Consider the following 20,685-nt stretch of genomic DNA (forward strand, 5'->3'; position numbering starts at 1 on the left):
AATTGTCAACATAAATGCCTTTGATTGATTTTAATAATCTACCTTTAATTCCATAGTCCCCCAGTATAGCGAACATCTTTTCCCTCGGTACTCTGTCATATGCTTTCTCTAGATCTACGAAACATAAACACAGCTGCCTATTCCTCTCGTAGCATTTTTCAATTACCTGGCGCATACTGAAACTCTGATCCTGACAGCCTCTTTGTGGTCTGAAACCGCACTGGGTTTCATCCAACTTCCTCTCAACGACTGATCGCACCCTCCCTTCCAAGATGCCAGTGAGTACTTTGCCTGGTATACTAATCAATGAGATACCTCGATAGTTGTTGCAATCCTTCCTGTTCCCTTGCTTATAGATAGGTGCAATTACTGCTTTTGTCCAATCTGAAGGTACCTTACCAACACTCCACGCTAATTTTACTACTCTATGAAGCCATTTCATCCCTGCCTTCCCACTATACTTCACCATTTCAGGTCTAATTTCATCTATTCCTGCTGCCTTATGACAATGGAGTTTATTTACTATCCTTTCCACTTCCTCAAGCATAATTTCACCAACATCATTTTCCTCCTCCCCATGAGCTTGGCTGTTTGCAGCACCACCATGATAATAATAATAATAATAATAATAATAATAATAATAATAATAATAATAATAATAATAATAATAATAATAATAATAATAATAATAATAATAATAATAAGCCGGGCTGAGTGGCTCATGATTGAGGCGCTGGCCTTCTGACCTCAACTTTGCAGGTTCGATCGTGGTTCAGTTCGGTGACATTTTAAGGTGCTCAAATACGTCAGCCTCATGTCGATAGATTTACTTGTATCAAAAAGAACTTCTGCGGGACAAAATTCCGGCACCATTGCGCCTCCGCAAAACTGTAAAAGTAGTCAGGGCGACGTAAAGCAAAATAACACTATGATTGTTATTTATTTCTTAATCTGTCGAGGGTTGTTTTTCCCTCGGACTCAGCGAGGGTTCCCCGTTCTACCACCTCAGTGGCAGTGGCCGGGAGCGTGAGACTTTGGGTCGAGGGGTACAACTGGGAAAGTAGACCAGTACCTCGCCCAAGCTTTCTCACCTGCTATGCTGAACAGGGGCCTTCTGGGGGGATGGGACGATTGTATGGGATAGACAAGGAAGAGGGAAGGAAGCGGACGTCGCCTTAAGTTAGGGTCCATCCCGGCATTTGCCTGGAGGAGAAGTGGGAAAGCACGCGAAACCACTTCGAGGAGGGAATCGAATCCCACTCTACTCAGTTGACCTCCCGATGCTGAGCAAATCCAGTTCCAGCCCTTGTAAAACTTTTCGAATTTCCCGGCAGAGCCGGGAATCGAACCTTATTCTTCTCATTATTATCGATATCATCTGTAATGGGAATGGTATTGACTCAGTTGACGACAAATAATGAAATCAAATTAATAATTTAAAATAGAATGAAAGTAGTTTATACAGGGTGAAGCGAAATTCGCGCACTCGGGCGTCGCAGCGCGACTCCTCACATGCCAGCAATAAAAAAAATGTCTCTCAAAAAGTTCGTCCTGCGAGTATATTCGGGAGAAAAAGGTCGTTGAAGAGTGGCAATCTGGCAACACTGTAACCACATGTACGGTAACTACCTCTGTCAGCATTTGCAAGCCGTGCTGTACAGTTGGAGCAGTGGGTGGAGTTTAGAGTTAACATACATGCGGTCGAAGGGTCGATCCTGGGTTGAGGGGCATGTTTTTTATTTCGTAAATGTAGTCCAGGTGGTATGGTATCTGGCGTCTTAATGCTCAACAGCGATTGCAGCGGGTTCTCTAGAAACAATTAGCACTTACATACTACGATCCTAGAAATGGACGAACATTCGTTTTCATTGGTCAGCTTTGAAAGACGCCCTTTCTACGTCGTGGGCGTGAATTTATTCGCACCACTTCATCTACTAGATGCGTTACAACGTGTTCAGGGTTACTAAATTTTGTAAATGTATGGTACATGTCACCTGGTCCACTTCTGTGGTGTAGTGGTTAGCGCGATTAGCTGCCACCCCCGGAGGCCCGGGTTCGATTCCCGGCTCTGCCACGAAATTTGAAAAGTGGTACGAGTGCTGGAACGGGGTCCACTCAGCCTCGGGAGGTCAACTGAGTAGAGGTGGGTTCGATTCCCACCTCAGCCATCCTGGAAGTGGTTTTCCGTGGTTTCCCACTTCTCCTCCAGGCGAATGCCGGGATGGTACCTAACTTAAGGCCACGGCCGCTTCCTTCCCTCTTCCTTGCCTATCCCTTCCAATCTTCCCATCCCTCCACAAGGCCCCTGTTCAGCATAGCAAGTGAGGCCGCCTGGGCGAGGTACTGGTCATTCACCCAATTGTATCCCCCGACCAAGAGTCTGAAGCTCCAGGACACTGCCCTTGAGGCGGTAGAGGTGGGATCCCTCGCTGAGTCCCTGGGAAAACCGAACCTGGAGGGTAAACAGATGATGATGATGACATGTCACCTAAGAAACGGTGTCTTACTGTGTTACAGTATGTAATGTCCGATGGAAATTAGCAAACCCTGGTTCGAACCCTCGACCTCCAAGCATGCTAATTCAAAACTCTATCCACTGCACCAACTGTACAGCACGACTAACACGTGCTGACAGAGGTAGTTACCCTACATGTAGTTACAGTGTTGCCAGATAGCCACTCCCCAACGACCTTTTTCTCCCGGATATACTCGCAGGACGAAATTTGTGAGAGACATTTTTTTATTGCTGCCATGTGAGGAGTCCGAGTACGTGAATTTCGCTTCACTCTGTATCAACACACGAGAATCGAGTATGTGACAGGTTGTAGAGGACAGTAGAAGAATGGATTCAATTAAGGCACCTGGTACATATTTTAGCAGGGCTTAGTGCTTCAGACTGTTGAGGCGCGGGTTTTTTGAGCCAAAGTTGGCAGATTCGATCCTTGCTCAGCGTGGTGGTGCTCAAATACTTCAGCCCAGTGTCGGTAGATTCAGCAGCACGTAAAGGAACTCGCGAAGGACAAAATTCTCGCTCCTTGTCGTCTGCGAAAAAGGTAAGAGGAGTTAATGGGGTGTGAAATCAATACCATTATTATGATTAACAAGAAAGGTTCTGGGCATTATATTATATGTTGGAGTATTGAGAAGGTCCGCCTCTGTGGTGTAGTGGTTAGCGGGATTAGCTGCCACCCCCGGAGGTCCGGGTTCGATTCCCGGCTCTGCCACGAAATTTGAAAAGTGGTATGAGGGCTGGAACGGGGTCCACTCAGCCTCGAAAGGTCAACTGAGTAGAGGCGGGTTCAATTCCCACCTCAGCCATCCTGGAAGTGGTTTTCCGTGGTTTCCCACTTATCCTCCAGGCAAATGCCGGGATGGTACCTCATTCAAGGCCACGGCCGCATCCTTCCCTCGTCCTTGTCTATCCCTTCCAATCTTCCCATCCCCCCGCAAGGCCCCTGTTCAGCATAGCAGGTGAGGCCGCCTGGGCGAGGTACTGGTCATCCTCCCCAGTTTTATCACCCGACCCAGAGTCTGAAGCTCCAGGACACTGCTCTTGAGGCGGTAGAGGGAAAAGCCGACCCTGGAGGATAACCAGATTAAGAAGAAGAAGAAGTATTTAGAAGAAGGCGTTCTCCTCCCATTGGCTGAAGTTATCTAACAGGACCCTTTTGGCAAGTAACATATTATTACTTTAGATGTTAAAAAATAAATACAATTTGTTACTTATTGAAAAGCTATTTTCATGAGTATTTTTCAGAATTCCTCATAATTCCTTGCAGTTGACTGGATTAATTACTGACAATGAAATGAAAATCCACAGCTTTCCAGTTATTCGACCGGGTCAGGAATGGAATGAATGAAGTCCCGATCTAGTAGCGAGGATAGGAAATGTGCCGGCTGCCGAAGCCTGCCGCACACCTCTGGGGCAATGATAAATGACTGACAGAATGAAATGTTAATGGAGAGTGTTGCTGGGTTGAAAGATGACAGGGAAAACCGGAGTACCCGGAGAAAAACCCGTCTTGCCTCCGCTTTGTCCAGCACAAATCTCACATGGAGTAACCGGGATTTGAACCGCGGTATCCAACAGTGAGAGGCCTGCACGCTGCCGCCTGAGCCACGGAGGCTACAATTACTGACAAATTCAGTGTAAATTCGATGTTAGTTACTTGATAGAATATTATTATTATTATTGATTATACTGAAGCGAGATGTGAATTATTTAATAATTTTAACGACGTTTCATGTTTAGTAAACATTTTGACAATCACTTCACAGTCAACATGACGAATTTTGTCTTATTGACCCATGATGTAAGTGACAAATATGGGCTTGTATCTTTGAATAATGACGGCAATGTCTGCAAACGGAGGAGGCGTGTGTGCGGAGTGCTGAGTGTTGTGGCGTAAGCGAAATGGGAATAAGCTTAGAACTCTACCGAGCGGTCATCGGCCGATGGAACAATCGCTTAAAATATCAGGTATGTGGTTTAAAATGTGATAAAAATACTCTGAAATCGTGCTGGCAGCGACAGTGATTGCTGTGTTATTAGTAATTGGAGGAGTGGAAAGCAACCCTGGGGCACTGAATTGAGAAGATATAGAAAAGATTAAGGTGATAAAAGAGGTCAGCCAAACAGACACAAAGAAGGAGTTCATCATGGCACAGAACAAGGACATTCAGGATATGAAAGATAGTCTAAGGGGTGACATGGCAGGTATAAAAGAATCCCTGGATTAATACCAGGAAGAAATGGAAATCGCAAAGGAACACCGATTGGTGTTGTTGAAGCGCACACGGGAGCTGGAGATGCAGGTTCGGAGATCATTGTTTGCCCAACGTAACAGATGCCTGGTTATACATGGAATTAAGGAGAATAGGAGCGAGGACAAACTGGCATTACTAGTTTCTGTGTTGGAAGTGTTCACGCTAGGAGTGAAAGTAAATTGCACGGAATCCGATGTGAACGACGTGCAGAGAATAGGAAGGACCCAAGGGAACAGGCCGATTAATATACAATTGGTATCCGGGATGAAAACCTACGAAATTCTTCGGAATGCCAGGAATTTAAAAGGGACGGAAGTTTGGACCCAGAGAGACCTGGGAGTTGAAGAAAGGAAGGAGATAAGAATTCTTCGATTTCACATGGGGAGAGCAAGAAGAGAGGGCCTTACAGCGTTCATAAGGGTCAAGAGACTATTCATCATAGGTGATGGCTGGAGAAAGAACTACTCGCCATCCCAGTTGGAAACATTGACGCGAGAAGGAAGTGCGGTAGCCGTAAAAGCATCAGCAAAATAGAAGACCATAAGAAAAAGAAACAAGGACAGAACTTGAAAGACATATAAGGGGGTTCTCGCAGATGGAAAAGGTAATAAACGGGAAGGAGAGATGCTAGGGGAAATTTACAGTTCTCCTTATGGGACCAAATTGATAAAACAATAAATACACGTAGCAAAACAGGAAGTGTCTCTGATAACTAGCATTGAGAATTGGTTTTGTTAATGTAGAAGGCTTATTAAGTAAACTGGGGAATGATGGAGTCTCTGAGCTTGTAGAAAATGTTGAGATATTTGCCTTTTTAGAAATATGGATTATGGAAGGGGTATGTTACGACAAGTGTAATGAAAAGGAAACGTAGGACACGAGGGAGAACTCCGGGAGGAATATCACTTCTGATAAGGGAAGAGTTTAGTAATCAGGTAGAAGAATTACCTAACGATATGGAAGATGTAGTTTGGATCAAACTCAGACTGGAAGGGAGTAAACAGAGAAATATACGCATAGGATTTATATGTAACCATCCTATTGGGTCACCATATACGAATATGAATTTTTTGAGGATTTAATAGAGGAGATTAACTTAATGAAAAGTAACTTTGAAGAATCAGGAATTATTATGTTGCGAGATTGGAACGCATGAATTGGGGAGTCTGTTACAGCATATAGTAAAGAAGGAATAGAACCAAAGTTAGGTAGCAAAAATAGCCGTGATAAAAAAACGTAATATATATGGGGATAAACTCCTAGAAGTATGTGCCGCAGAAAATCTATTTATTCTAAATGGATGGTGGTGGGGAGATGAACTGGGAAAGCTAATATATATCACAACGCAGGGAGGTAGCGTAATTGATTTGATCGTTCAAATGAAACACCGAACATTTTCTCACTTTTAACAAAGAGTACAACGATGCCGATCTAATAGTCCAAAGTACCAGTGCTGGTATGACCAGGCCGCAGACAGCCGTGAACACTCCTCTGCCATTGTTCCGTTAAATATACACATTGCTCATTCCAATCAGTGCCTCAGGATAGGGATTGAATAGCTCGAATGCTAAGATGTACCAGTTTGTTACGTACCAGCAGTATCAGAAAAAGTATGAACCAGAGGAATACCATGCTAAAGAAGAAAGTTATCTAACTCCCCAGCTACTTCCCGCCAATATTCAGGTAGGCTGTTATACTCGTACGACCGGGCGAGTTGGCCGTGCGGTTAGGGGTGCGCAGCTATGAGTATGCTTTCGGGAGGTAGTGGGTTCGAAAACCACTGTCGACAGCCCTGAAGATGGTTTTCCACGGTCTCCCATTTTAACACCAGGCAAATGCTGGGGCTGTACCGTAATTAACACCAGGGCCACTTCCTTTCCACTCCTAGCCCTTTCCTATCCCATCGTCGCCATAATACCTATCTGTGTCAGTGCGACGTAAAGCAAATTAAAAGAATACTCAGTATACAGCAGTAATACCATCTATCGGACATGACTGGCAACAGGAGACACAATGCACATCACAAGAAACAATGGTCAATGTAATGTTATTGTTGTTCAATGTTATGAGCTTTCTGTTTTGTACCGGTAGGCCTTCACATTTAGTTTTCTTTCGACTTTGCGATATTAGGGCGTCTTACAAAATTATTTATAGCGTAGACTGTAGTTCCTCATTCCCCGACTTTACATAACGATTTTCATTAAATTCTGTGTACCTATTTTCTCGTGACTTGGTGCTGATATGGACTTAGCAACAAAAATCCAAATTCATGAATATCTCTGTTATCATAGCCGGTACGGTAAAAATATATAAGACATAAATGATCGGAAATTTAATACTATATAAATTTAGTAATGTAGTATTTGTCGATAAGACCACCAATAACACAAATATTTCAGAATTACATTTTAGGCCTTCCCCTAAACTACCATTCCATTCACCTTGAATAAAGTTATTTGTGGCCTGAATTCAGCGACTTATTTTCCGATTTTCCGTACCGATTTTCATTAAGATAGGACCACTAATAACATAAAAATTTGAGAATTTAAGTTTATGCCTTCCCATAAACTACCATTTCTTTCATCGTGAATAAGATTATTTATGACGTAAATTGTAGCGACTTATTTCTCGACTTTGCATATCGATTTTCATTAATATAGGACCACTAATAACACAAATATTTGAGAATTAAATTTTAGGCCTTCGCCTAAACTACCGTTTCTCTCAGCATGAATAAGATTACTTATGGCCTAAATTATAGCGACTTATTTCCCGACTTTACATACCGATTTTCATTAAATTCTCTTCAGCCATTTTCTCGTGATGCGTGTACAGACAGACAGACAGACAGACAGACAGACAGACAGACAGACAGACAGACAGACAGACAGACAGACAGACAGACAGACAGACAGACAGACAGACAGACAGACAGACAGACATTACGGAAAAGTAAAAAGTGCATTTCCATGTTACTATGGGCATGGCCGATACAGAAATACCATTCTTTTCAAATTCTGAGCAATGCACAGACAAAACTCTTAATTTATATATATAGATTATGCATTTATTCTTTTCTCATATTATGAAGACTGCGTTAGGGAATTTTCATTGTAATGGTAGGCCCGCTTGCCTACCATCATTCACAATCACGTTGGGGAACTGCGTTATAATGGCAGACACTCCTTCTCTACCTACCTTTTTACATCCTCAGAAAGACCGTATTAGTGGTTTTCCCAACTGAAATTAACATAGGTCATTACAATGACGTCAGTAGGAATGGCGCGAGTAAAAGCAATGATTTCACATGAAATACTCGATCAAATGAAAAACCGCACATTTTCTCACTCTTAACGAACAGTTCTACGCTGCCGATCTAACAGTCCAAAGTTCCAGAGATGGAATGACCAGGCCGCAGACAGCCGTGATCCATGAACACACTTATTCTTTTTTCAGGGGTGCTCGAATAGTGGAGAGTCCCAGGGCAAACTATGCCCTTTTACTAATCTGTTTTCTAGGAGTACCCGATGAGTCGGAAAATCTCAATTCACTACACTGGCGGCGGAGAAATCTATCTGACTTGGAGGCAATTTTTTCCTCCAAACCAGAGGAGATACCCCCACTTCACTGCTAATTTTGAATAAAATGAATGTAGGATTTAATGAAAGTGAAGAAGAAGGAGAAGTTCTTTTTGAGAAACGACTCTTTTCAGGATTAAATTTTGTGTTATCTAGTGAATTGTGGTGCTATAATTTTGAATATGCCTAAATTGTAATTCTAGACCAGGTCATACTACTACTACTACTACTACTACTACTACTACTACTACTACTAAGTGAGCCTCTGCCTTAAGAGTGCACACTGCTCATTCAAACCAGCGCCTCAGAATAGGGAACGGATAGCTGGAATACTATAATGAACTAGTGAGTTACGTACCGGCAGTACGGTATCAGAAAATACATGAACCAGAGGAATGACATGCTAAAGAAGAAAGTTTCCTAACTCCCCAGCTATTTACCGCCAATATTCAGTCATGCTGTTATACTCGGTACGCAGCAGTAATCCCGTCTATCAGAGTTGAGCGGCAGCATAAAAGACAAAGAACATCACCACAAACAATGGTCAATGTAATGTTATTGTTGATCAATCTTAACCGCTTGCAATATTGTAGGCCTTCACATTTAGTTTTCTTCCGGCTCTGAAATACCATTCTTATGATAGTCGGTATGGTAAAATTGAATAAAACACAAATGGTCGGAAATTGTTTATTCTCTAACTTTTGTTATGTAGTATTTTTCGATAGGACCAATAATATAGGTATTTAAAAATTAAATTTTATGCGCCTTCTCCTAAATTACAATTTCTTACAGGGCGAATAAAATTGTTTATAGCTTAGACTGTAGTTTCTTATTCCCCAACTCTATATACCGACTTTCATTATATTCTGTTAACCATTTTTCGTGGCTCGGCGTTGTTATGGACTTGGTAACACAAATACAAATTCATGAATATCTGTGTTATCTAAGCCGGTACGGTGACAATGTATGACATAGATGATCGGAAATTTAATTCTATATAACTTCAGTTATGTAGTACTTACCGATAGCACCACTAATAATATAAATAGTTGAGAATTATATTTTAGGCCTTCCCCTAAACTACCATTTCACTCAGCGTGAGTAAAATGATTTATAGCCTAGATTGTAGTGGGTCATCTCCCGACTTCACATACCGATTTTTATTAAATTCTCTTCAGCCGCTTTCTCGTGATGCGTGTAGGCCTACAGACAGACAGACAGACAGACAGACAGACAGACAGACAGACAGACAGACAGACAGACAGACAGACAGACAGACAGACAGACAGACAGACAGACAGACAGACAGACATTACGGAAAAGTAAAAAGTGCATTTCCATGTTACTATGGACATGGCCGATACAGAAATACCATTCTTTTCAAATTCTGAGCAATGTACAGACAAAACTCTTAATTTATATGTATAGATTATGCATTTATTCTATTTTATTTATCTTTACTTTTAGTTATTAAGCGTTTTAGGTGCAATGTCTGCTTAGAATTTTAAAATAATTAATTTCGATTGCATTTTCTTTCTTAATGAGTTTGGTATTTTTCAATTTCAGGTACAATGTTCTTCCTAACATACGCTGTTTTTAATAATGAATGTACGTTGACTTAATCACATGTGATTGGATAAATATTCCAGTTCGAGGTGTGAAATATACATAAATAAACCAACGAACATAGCCATAATCTAGGTTCCTCTTTTCTTAACTGTTTTGGCCATATAAAGGAACTGTACTTCCTGCCTGTTATTTCATTAAACCGTTGCTTGTATCCAATTTTATGTGATCCATCACGTTATATGGGCACCATCGGAGTGATATACCCTATCGCAATATTTATATTTCGCACCCAACAGCTTCACAAAATTGCCAGACATCGGGAGATTTTCTTGGCATGACGTGTAATATTTCAGTAAAATAACTGCAGGAAATTAATAAAAGAAGGAAAATAAATCGCAAAATCTCCATCTATACCATATGCAATTGGTCGACTGCTCCTGAACCTGAAACACACCTCCAATTGAGCATGAGATGCCGGTTAAATACCTGGAAATACCTATAGTGACGCATCAGTACTACTGCCGGTTCACTCATTGGAGCAAATGCTCCGTTTCGCTGCACTAATCAGAAACCAAATCAGTACACAAAACATCGCACACCACCAATCTGCCACATCGAGTTATCAAAATGTACAAGCAGGATTGTTGCTTAGTGAACTGGATCATGTTCGGCTTTGAGTAATTCACACTGCATTAATGTGGACAAAGTGGTGATTTCAACGTAAACCAGAAAGGAGAAGAAACAAAAACGGTTTCGAGAGTGTAGTTAATAGGAAAATAATGTTAACTGGTATTTACAAGACTAAATACACAGCACACGCTGTGGACATTATTGTGAAAAGTTCAATTTACTATATAAGATAAAGCACGGTGCTATTACACTGGACATTACCTTACAACTCCTTGCAGAGCCCGTTCTTGCTCTCTTGGGCCCAGTTACTCCAGTTGAAGACGACTGTTCGGATGATCCCTGGAATAAAAAAAGGAATTAGTAGGAAGTAAATGCATAAAAATAACAATAATAACATTAATAAAATTAATAATAATAATAATAATAATAATAATAATAATAATAATAATAATAATAATAATAGTGGTTTTGGGCGGGTTCTGCTACCACCTCCACCTCCGGCCCCCTGGGTGAGGCCTCCGCCTCATGGAATGTGCTGACTAAGGGTGCATGCTTAAACTCACATGACTTTACTAGGGCGGTTGGTTAAGTGTTCACGCTTAACCTCATGTTATGATGTTACACTGGCTACATGTCCAGGGTTAACGTCACAGACCTCGGATTCAATCCTAGGCTTAAGTGCGTTAACCACACAGAGCCAAGTTTGATTCTAAAAAAGTTCAAACTGAACCCATCTGCCGACGTCATTATGGTCAAGAGTGCTATCTAAATCTAACAGGCACGCATTTAACGCCACGATGAGACATAGTCCTAGGTCTTTTTGGAGCTGAACTAGGAACAACATGGCAGCTGCACATCGGACTAGGGTGATGGTGTAAGGCTTAATACATATACTTTATTCATGTTTTAGTGTCTGAAACTTGGACTTTGACCTAAAACGGATATCGAGTTTGGGACTCCCTTGAATTAAAACAGAACTACTGCAGGACTAAATTCCGGCAGTTCGGCGACTCTAAAACGTATTTAGTAGGACGTAAAGTCAATATCGTTATTAATAGTTGTCCCAAACAGATATTGAGTCTGGGATTCCCTTGAACAGGAGACGAACGACTGCGGGACAAAATTCTGGCACTTCGGTGTACCTAAAAGCAGTTAATAGGACATAAAGTCAATAACATTATTAACATTTGACCAAAACCAGAGATCGAGTCTGGGGGGCACCCTTGAACAAAAGTAACATTAGGCAAAATATCTATCATACACAGAGGTCGAGTCTAGGACTCCCTAGAAAAAAAGAAGATCGGATATCGAAATTGAAACTCTCTTAGATTGAAGCTCAACATTACCATGAAAATCGAACATAGATTTTTCTTGGACCGAACCGACCCGACTAGGATTCGAACCCGTAGCTCCTCTACTTTGATATTAACAGGCATAACTGTACATTATATGCTTGTGCATTTAATTGAAACAACACAGCTCAAGTGCTATTTGATACCTTCCAGTGTCTCGAGGTCACGTCGACGTGTACAGCAGTCGTTTGTGTTGTTTGAACCTAGAATTAGCGGGGACTAGATTATGATCACTGCAGAAGTCAACCAGCCGACTTCTCCTTTCATGAACGGTGACTAATTTATTTATTTATTTATTTCGTGTCAGAGTGTTGAGAAACTTAAAAATATAAATAAGGTATTATATACAAATAAAACAGAATACATTTTATGTCACAAAACATGTTTCACACAATGTCTGCCCAGAAATGGGCAACAGAAATTCCCTCTTCAGTGGCTTGAATCAAGTCTTGAAGTGTACATCGAACAGGGCAGGACTGACAGTCATACAGGTGTTGGGTAGTTTGTTGCTCCCCACAATCGCAGAAGTCTGACTGATCTTTCAGATAACCCCATTTTTTAAGGTTATCCTTGGATTTACCTACTCCACTCCTCAAACGATTAAGTGCCTTCCAGGTTGTCCATTCCAAATGATGACCAGGGAGTGGAGATTCAGAAGGCACCATCCAATCAGAAAGATGCTCCATTTTTGCTCGCCACATATCACAACGTGCTGTTCTTGCTGGTTTATCCAGAGCCTTGGAGACATTAAGGAAACTTTTCCTGGACTTCAGTCTTCTGGGTGGAGGTCGATGTCCAAATAACGGGTGGTTGCTTGTGAGATCCACCTTCGACCTCTCTTGCCTTGCAAACACTTCTCGCCGAATGTCTGGAGGAGAAATACCAGCCAAGCAGTAGAGTTTGCCAGTGGGAGTAGGTTTCAGACACCCAGTTACTATTCTACATGTTTCATTAAGGGCTACATCCACCCGCTTCGTATGGGCTGACCTAAACCATACAGGACACGCATACTCAGCTGCAGAAAAACTCAGAGCAAGAGCTGAGGTTCTTAACAAAGTTGGATGGGCTCCCCATTTGCTTGAGCCAAGTTTACGGAGGATGTTATTTCGGGCTGAGACTTTCTGTCCAGAATTAACACAGTGTTTCTTGTATGTTAAGGTCCGGTCTAAAGTGACACCCAGGTACCTAGGTGTAAAACAATGCTCCAGTTGCTTACCCTCCCACGTCACGCACAGCTGTCTAGTAGCTTCTCGATTTCCAAGATGAAATGCACACACCTGGGTCTTAGTCGGGTTTTGCAGTAGCCGGTTCTTCTGATAGTACACTGAAAGTTCCTTAAGTGCATTTGAGAGCACTGCAGAATTCAACCAGTCGACTTCGTCTTCCATTCCTTTGTCACAATCCGAATTCTCCTAGTGTATTACTTTCTCTCCCTTGGCCTACCACTGCATTTCAGTCTCCGTTCGCAATTAGATTCTCGTCACCTTTTACATATTGTATTAAATGTTCTATCTCTTCGTATATTATTTCGATTTCATCATCTGCTGAACTAGAAATCATATAGACGTGTACTATTTTGGTTGGCATTGGTTTGATGTCTACCTTACAACAATAATCCTTTCACTATACTAATCGAAGTAGCTTACCTGCTACCCTGTTTTCTTATTCAATATTAATTCAACTTCTACATTTCCCCTGTTTGCTTTTGTGTTGATAATTCTGTAGTCACCCGAAAAAATCCTGCTTTTCCTCCAACGTACTTCACTTATACCAGCTACATCTACCTTTAGTCAATCCATCTCTCTTTTCAGATTCTCTAACCTACAAGAACGATTCAAACTTCTAACATTCCACGCTCCGACTCGCACGATGTCAGTATCCATCTTCCTGATGAATGTTTCCTTTCGTGTAATACCCACCCGGAGATCCGAATGGGGGACTATTTTACTTCCGGAATATTTTACCCGGGAGAAACCATCATCAGTACATCATTCATACAGAGAGAGCTGCAATTCATCGGGAGTTAGTTACAGCTGTAGTTTCCTGTTGATTTCTGACGTGTAGAAGTATGAACACAGCTAAGCCATGTTGAGTATTATTACAAGGCTATATCAGTCAATCAGCCAGACTTCCGCCCTTGCAACTTCCGAAAGGCCGCTACCTCCCTTTCGATGAACCATTCGTTAGTCTGATCTCTCGACAAATAACCATCCGATATGGTTGCACCTGCGGCTCGGCTATCTGCTTCATTGGGACATGCAAGTCTCCCCACCACGGCAAGGCCACATCGTTCTCAGGAGATATTTTCATCCGATACAGGCTAACAAAATAAATTAAATCATTATTGAAAACAAGCATGATGCCAAGGGCCCTTAATGTGCGATTCCTACAATTAAAAATTTAGGCAGTTCCAAGTCCAGCTCGCACCGCGAAATATTAATGACTCATTACATCTACAGAAGTAGAGCCGAATATTAATAAAAGTCAATAATTTGAAAGAGGAATTTTTAAAGTTGTTCTTTTTTTATTGCCTTAACATTATGGTAAGATGACCATGATTTCAACGTGAATCCGGCCACATGCCTTACAGTTGACCTGGGCCCAATATTTATACACTCAAGGCAAAGCACAGAAAAGCCAACTGTGAACTGTGAAGTACGTCGGGTCAATCATGTGATAAAGTAACGTCACATATGCAGCAATCACAGACAGGCAGAAGCACACAGTTGAATCGTTGGCGACGAAGAGTGCGGAGAACGAAGGGAGCGGCCGGGGAGCAGGATGGGTGGAGCGTGGAGTTTGTGTGCGAACCCGTAGAATGGTTACGGGAGTGCAGACTGGAGATGGCAATTTCTCAATTTGAAGAAATTGGCCACCCATCGGCACAAGGAAAACTGAAGATGTTACATTTACGAATAAAACACCGTTTTTATCGCTCTAATTTATTTTAGGATGACCCAATAAACACACTCACACACTAAATGATTCAACCACGAATGACCACACTCACGAATTGCTGCTTATTTACAAGTCATTGCCCTCATCGGTATTACCTGGGACGGCTATAATCCTCATTGACAGGCTCGCCTTACTTAAATTTCTCGCCCAAGTCCAGTCGCCCCACACTGCAGCTGCGTGCAGACAGCTAGGCTTGAACACAGGGCTACTTGCCAGACAACACACGATGACCGTTTCTTGGTTCGGATCTAGAGACAGTCCAGCAAGTAACAAAGTAAAATACAGTGAGCTACCTAGTACTCACAACCACACAACAATTCAACAATGCTAGCAAGCACTAAAATATTCCGCACAACAATAGCAGTTAATACTGCCCCAATTCTATTCATATCACTGTTCGACACACACAGTACTGCAGTATTACTTTCCGTACGCGACGATTATGTAACTCCGGTGGGACACTGACGGCAGCCAACCGTCCTCAGTCCAGCCACCGAACTCCAACACACTGACTCCAACTCTGACTGACTGTTCGCGGCTAACCTCTCTTTTTTTTTTTTTAGCTCGGGTGATGAGTGCCGGAATATTCGTGATGTGGCCAGAGGCGAAACATTCTCGTTGAATATCTCAGAAAAGCACGGGGAACCCAGACGAAGAGAATAACACACGGAAATGCCGGCTATGCCCTCCGAGCTGGCCGGGAGCGGCCCATTCGTCTGACTCACTAGTCCCTAGCAGGAAGTGCCGAAAGGTGCTAACATAGGGTTAACACGTAAGAATAATATATACAAACCCTTATGTATATATATATTCGGAATTCCGTAGTATGAGACCAAAAACTACATACAAAACCATCAATATCATACTGCAAGTACACAAGTAAGAAGTGAGTAAAAATATAACTGGTCTGTGAAATACCTTTTAGGATTTGTCCTTATTTTATTAGAAGTACGTTTTGAGCAGAAGAGTATTCCATTGTCACAAGTCTGTGAAGACGTCAAGCATGCCACGTCACATCACAGTGAAATAATATTGATAGTGCCTTTGTGGCTTTTGGCATTGTAGAGTTGATGGTTCGCACTAAATAGGATATACTCCAATCACCCTTTGCTCCGTTCACTCTTGGATGCACAGCAACCCTGCAGGCAGAGGAAGCAGTTAATGATTTTTTTTCTCTCCTGGCACAGCTGGCGGTAGGCACTCGCTATGCTCCACAAGACTTATGGTCTAACCATGACGCCCGCCATAATAATTTAGCCCTCATCAGAGTAATAATACGTGTCTAAACAAGCCCATATCTACCGTTACTAGCCGAGTAGACGATACAGTCTCCTCCTGAGCGTAAGGTTCATAGATCAAATCTCGGTACTTCCGGTTGACATTTAGGAATGTTTGAAACTGAGAGACCTATACTAGCAGATTTATCGGCAGGATGTATGGAGCTATGACCGAATTTTGCAATGTTTACCTGTTTAATCTTATTTCTAACGATTTTTCTTGTTAATTTCAGACGTGCTATCAATCCAGTTAAGATGTACATTATTTCAGAATTGATTGAATCTTTTTAAATTTTGCAAGTCCCGCGGCCTAGGGCTAGGGAGACAGCCTCATATCTATAGGCTCGGGTTCGATTGCCAGCAAGTTCAGGAAGTTTTATCCATAACTGTGGGCAGGTTCGGGGTTCAATCAGCCCACGCGAAAACAGTTGAGGAGCTATCTGAAAGTGAAATGGCGTCCCGCGTCTAGAAATCCAAGAATAACGACCGAAAGTATTCGTCGTGCTTCGTCACCTCATAACCTGCAAGTCTTCGGCTCAGCAGCGGTCCCTTAGTAGGCCAAGGTCCATCAGAGCTCTAGCGCCACAGGGTTTGTTTCTTTTGTTTGTTTATGTACAGTTTTTATAAACAAACTGTCGTTTAAAAGGTCCCTTGTGTACTTTTTACTTAAATCGGGTGCTTCATTCACGTTATTGTCAACCAATTTATAACAAACTGACGATGCACCCTATCAATGAATTACATTGATCTGATAAAATGTCATCAAATCATTCCTTTTTCACAAAAGTGCTGTAGGATCTGCCGTTCTTCTTTGCATCAGTCAGTGCCCGTGTTTTACTTCCATTCTAGAAAGATTATTTCTTTACGTTTACGCTACGTGCAACTAGATAAATTGTGGTAAAACGTCGCTACCTTCGCTTTCTCAGAGACGTCGAGCATTCCTTCTTCGGAAGTGGAGTCAACTACTTAAGTACCGGGCGAGTTGGCCGTGCGCGTAGAGGCGCGCGGCTGTGAGCTTGCATCCGGGAGATAGTAGGTTCGAATCCCACTATCGGCAGCCCTGAAGATGGTTTTCCGTGGTTTCCCATTTTCACACCAGGCAAATGCTGGGGCTGTACCTTAATTCAGGCCACGGCCGCTTCCTTCCAACTCCTAGGCCTTTCCTATACCATCGTCGCCATAAGACCTATCTGTGTCGGTGCGACGTAAAGCCCCTAGCAAAAAAAACTACTTAAGTAAGACAAACGCATTCCCTTTCATATCTCTGTAATAAATTCCACTTAAAGAATATTCTGTGTCTGGAGGGGGCAAGGGACATTTCTGATGACTAATTATTGCTGTGTCTTGAGTACTATGAACTCATGTAACTGTAATTTCTTGATTCTAGGATAGGACAGAAACCATTTGAGCTTGAAATAAGACATTACCTGAAGCATTCTCCCGAGATGGCTTAACATAGCTGCATATTCTCGTAAAATTTCACCTTCTGACGTCAGTGGCAGAGTCGTTTCGTTATTGACCATCTGTTCACAAGATAGTAGGTCCCACTGAGGTTGGTGACATTTGAGTGTGTGTTAAATGTTTAGATGCGGCAACTCTCTGTTGCTGGTTTCTGGCACACTCTTGTAGAACACAATTCTGATATGCCTAAGTCTCTAAATATCTATAACAATTGACAGATGTCAATCGGATATTACCGAGCACGATAGCTGCAGTCGCTTAAGTGCGGCCAGTATCCAGTATTCGGGAGATAGTGGGTTCGAACCCCACTGTCGACAGTCCTGAAGATGTTTTTCCGCAGTTTCCCATTTTCACACCAGGCAAATGCTGAGGCTGTACCTTAATTAAGACCACGGCCACTTCCTACCCACTCCTAGCCCTTTCCTATCCCATCGTAGCCATAAGACCTATCTGTATCGGTGCGAAGTAAAGCAAGTTGTAAAAATCGGATATTACTCTTTTTAATTAATTCAATAAATAAAAATTGTCCGGCTTCTTGGCTAAACGGTCAGTGTGGTGGCATTCTGTTCAGAGGACCACGGGTTTAATTCCAGCAGGTCTGGGATTTTAACATTGCTTGGTTACTTCCTGTAGCTCGGGGGCTGGGTGTCTGTGCTCATCTTAATGCACATCTTCATTTACACACAACTTACAACACTACAAACCACCACAGAGTTGGTGTCAGCAAAGGTATCCGACCATAAAACTGGGCCAGATCCACATAAGTGCAGACCCCAGATAATTAGTAAATGGTCAGGGAGTAGAAGGGATTATTAGTTAAAATCGCATCCGTCCACTCTGTATTAATTGCATCCTGAACTCTACAAATTTTCACTTAGAGTGAAACAATGTAAACAAAGTCATCTCCGTCCGATATCACGGAGGCAAAAAGGCCCTTGAAGGGGTGGAAGTTAATGTTCCTACAATCCGTAAGCTTTGCACTACGTGGGATAGAGTGGTTAGCTCTTGGTGCAGGCTGGATTAATGCCATTCCCTCTGAATTACTGACTGATTTAGGTGAAACCAGCATGGTGAGGTTATTCCATTTAGTGTGTAAGATGTATAAGACAGGAGAAGTGCTATCCGAGTTTAGGTAGAATGGAGTTATACCTTTACCCAAGAAAGGCGGTGCTAACAAGTGTGAAAACTACCGCACCGTTAGGTTAGTACCTCACTCCTGCAAAAATTAACACGTATTATTTATAGAAGAATGGAAAGACAATTTGAAACTGAGTTGGGAGAAGATCAATTTCGCTTCAGAAGACATGTACGAACACCTGAAGCAATCCTGGCTTTACGCCTGGTCTTAGAGGATCGAATTAAGAAGGACAAGCCCACATACATGGCGTTCGTAGATCTAGAAAAGGCATTTATAATGTTGATTGGACCAAGGTATTTCAGATTCTGAAAGTGATCGGGATGAGATACCGAGAACGAAGAATTATCTACAATCTGTATAAAAGTCAGTGTACAGTGATAAGGATCGTGGGTTTTGAAAAAGAAACAGCAGTCCAGAAAGGAGTGAGGCAAGGTTGTCATTTGTCCCCTCTCATTTTCAATGTTTATGTAGAACAGGCAGTCAAGGAAATAAAAGAGGAATTTGGGTAGGGAGTCACAATCCAAGGAGAGGAAATGAAAACCCTGAGATTTGCTGGTGATATTATTTTATCTGAGACTGCAGAAGGTCCGGAGAAATTGCTGAATGATATGGACTGAGTCTTGGGGAAGGAGTACAAGATGAAAATAAGTCCAAAACGAAAGTAACGGAGTGCAGTCGAACGAAGTCAGGTGATGCAGAATATATTAAATTAGGAAATGAAGCCTTAAAGGAAGTAGATGAATACTGTTACTTGGGTAGTAACATAATTGACGATGGCAGAAGTAAGGAGGACATAAAATGCAGACTAGCACAAGCAGAGAAGGCCTTTCTAGGGGAAGGAATTTTTCACTTCGAACATTGATATACGAATTAGAAAGGAGTTTTTGAAGACTTTCGTCTGGAGTGTGGAAGTGAATCATTAACGATAACTAGCTCAGAAAAAAAGAGAATAGAAGCCTTTGAAATGTGGTGTTACAGAAGAATGATGACGGTGAGAAGGACAGATTGAATCACGAATGATGAGTTACTGAATCGAATTGGTGAGAAGGGATCGATTTGGCTAAATTTGACCAGAAGAAGGGATAGAATGATAGGACACATCTTGAGACACCTAGGACTCGTGCAGTTGGTTTTTGATGGAAGTGTAGGGGGTAAGAAAGGTAAGGGTAGACCAAGGTATGAATACGACAAGCAGGTTAGAGCAGATGTAGTATGCATCAGTTATGTAGAAATGAAGAGGTTAGCACAGGATAGGGTGGCATGGAGATCTGCATCACACCAGCCTGTGGACTGATGACTGAAACAACATAAATTGCAAACAAACAGGCAGATAGACACAAACAAACAAACAAACAAACAAACAAACAAACAAACAAACAAACAAACAAACAAACAAACAAACAAACAAACAAACAAACAAACAAACAAACAAACAAACAAACAAACAAACAAACAAACAAACAAACAAACAGTGTTTTTAAATATTAATTCTATATTCTTCATTGTGTTTAATTAGGATCAACCCGTTTATCTTTTAAACTTAGCTAGACTAATTGCTTGACTTTCTGGAATTTCTGCACTTAAAAGGAAATTCATGTATAAGCTTTATTGACCACTTTAAGTAATTGCGAATGGAATTTTCTTTATGGACATCCATTGCAGTTTTGAAGAGTTTTAATCTAAATGAATGAATATGAGTACGCCCATCCCCTAGTTGCGGATTGTCCGGACGTAAAGGAGAGAGCACTCTTTTATTGCAATTTGTTCAATTTTCATACATGCCTTACATTTTACATTTTCCTCTTATATTTTTTGTATATTAAATGTTGGAGTTGCATTTCGAAATCGGACAGAACCAGTGGCATGTGATAGCGGTGGATGCGATGATCGGACGGTCTCCGCCCTGTTGGTGGCCATCCGTGACTGGGGGAGGGGGGGGTTCCGTTCTTTGTTTC

At 41.9% G+C, this 20,685-nt stretch overlaps 1 long non-coding RNA gene across 1 annotated transcript in view; it reads right to left on the reverse strand.

The window, feature by feature from the left end:
- LOC136863583 (uncharacterized) overlaps positions 1-20,685 on the reverse strand; it is a 526,057-nt gene that overhangs the window by 171,391 nt on the left and 333,981 nt on the right. The window contains exon 2 of the long non-coding RNA XR_011017758.1: positions 10,806-10,883. This is a non-coding gene — a long non-coding RNA (uncharacterized lncRNA). The remainder of the gene's footprint in view (positions 1-10,805; positions 10,884-20,685) is intronic.

The sequence above is a fragment of the Anabrus simplex genome, chromosome 2 (genome assembly GCF_040414725.1).
Source record: "Anabrus simplex isolate iqAnaSimp1 chromosome 2, ASM4041472v1, whole genome shotgun sequence".
Lineage (NCBI taxonomy): Eukaryota > Metazoa > Arthropoda > Insecta > Orthoptera > Tettigoniidae > Anabrus > Anabrus simplex.